Consider the following 2156-nt stretch of genomic DNA (forward strand, 5'->3'; position numbering starts at 1 on the left):
AAAGAAATCACGTTCTACTTTGCAAAAAAACAGGCAGCCGCAGGGTCTGGGTCATTAATTGGCCAGCGTGCAGTAAGTGTAGAGATACATGATGAATCAGCTGCAAATAAAATCTCTTTACATTCCTCGTTTGATGAAATAGATAACAACTAATTACTGGACTTGTGTTACCTTGTAAGTAACTCCATGAGACCCACATCAAGGATGCACAAGGAAGCTCCTAATGATGCATCAACTGCCTCAAGATAGTTGGAGGCTAAAGGATCCGGAAGAACAGAGGGGGTTCTCGGGTGCACTATTGATTCAAAGGCTGTCAGGAACCCCAAATCTGGTTATGGACGATCCGCCCCCGGGGCCGAGTCCAAAAGTGTTGAATACTAATAACGATTTTACGGCTCGCAACAAAATCTCCCTAAACCAATCAACAGAAGATACTGTGATACACTTTGCTGTTAAGGTCCTACTGAGACTCTTTGGACATATCCACGATGGGGTGAAACATGGAAGTAAGCTGGATTGGGTAATTGGTCAACTAAACCTCCCAATGCCAGAGGACAAGAGGGAGGAGGGGACAATCCAAATTCCAGCAACTCCAACAATCTATATAGAATCTCAGGAAGAAGCCATCATTGAAATCCAACAAGATGAGCTATCTGCCTTGAACTACCCATCGGGTGAGGCGTAGATGAAAAAGGCTTCAGAAAGGTGTGCGGGGAGTATCAAATCTTGATACACTGCTCCCTAATGGAACTGACCAACCCTTGAACTCAACTACTGCTAACGGAGAGGGTGCATCGCAAAGATTAAAGAAACAAAAAGAAATTTGAAGGAAAAAACAAAGTCAACAAAAAATGGGTACACACACAAGTTGGCTGTTAAAACAATGTATCCATGCAAGACAGAGGATATGGCGGAACTATCAAACTAAATTAACGACAATGCTAATGAACTCCTTGCCTTGGTACCTCCAGTAACACCTAGGGAAGTGCCACCCACAAAAGGGTTATGTACAGCTCTGGTGTGTACAGATCCAGCACCTCAGCAATCCGTGCGTGTGGCCCTTGACAAAAGTATAGTGACAGTCTGCCAGACGGGATCCAACAATCTGTCATTAACCAACCTGCACTTTTGAAGATGTTCACTAAGATACCAGCCCTTTGCATTTTGAACTCTAGTGACCTGGATTTTGTACAACCCTTAGGGCCACGGTACAACAATATGTCAAAAATCCACGGTGCCCTTCCTGCTACGGCAGTATTAATTAGAGCACAAGGTGAATCACTGAAATGCTTAGGTTATAAACTGGACTGTGATCCTGAATTAAAATCTGGGGATGATGTATGTGTTAAATGTAAAAATTGTAACAAACAAGATAATTTGGCCATGTCTGCCCCACCTAGTAAGAAAGCATGGCAAGGTTTTGACATTAGGCGGGGTGGAAGTGGCTTCAGAGTAGCATCCCGTGGATGGGGGGTTCGCACAACTGTATCAAAATACTATATTGGAATACTCTGGGTAATTCACATTTTTCCTCTGAAGGAGGATCATTTCCATCAATAGTTGAATTCGATATATTAATGCTTCAGGAAAGTTGGATGCTGAAGGAGTTGGCCGTGGATGGGTATAGTGTTTACCAGAGTAAGGCAAAAAAAGTGATTAATGGGAAGACCCTTGTGGGGTTTATTGGTGGGGATTGATTTCACATGCCTTACCTTCTGGGATTGTAACCCCCCCTCGAGGAAGGTGGTAATGTGTTGGCTGTTGAAACCCGCCTGACGTTGGAAAATAAAAGTGCCCGCTTATTGGTGGTTTGCTTATATGAACCTCTGGGGAAAGAGATCCAAAAGCCTCTTTGAATATTTGGATAACTTGTTTTTCATGTGGGTGGATGATCCCGAGCATGACATGATTCGACTGTGCGGGGACTTGAATGCCAAGTGTGGGAAATTCACTACTAAAACGTTGGCTAGCCACATCCCCAAAAGAAAGAAGATGGTGCTGAAAGCTCAGAATGAGAAAGAAGCAGAATGGGAAAAATTCTGGATGGCATGGGAATTGACATCTTTAAATGGACGAGTTGGGAGTGACATACCAGGCCAACCCTTCTGGTCCATGGCGAATAAGAATAGCACCATTGACTATATATGTATGAATGA

The sequence above is a fragment of the Ambystoma mexicanum genome, chromosome 10 (assembly GCF_040938575.1).
Source record: "Ambystoma mexicanum isolate Mex_15411 chromosome 10, UKY_AmexF1_1, whole genome shotgun sequence".
NCBI classification, from domain to species: Eukaryota; Metazoa; Chordata; class Amphibia; order Caudata; family Ambystomatidae; genus Ambystoma; species Ambystoma mexicanum.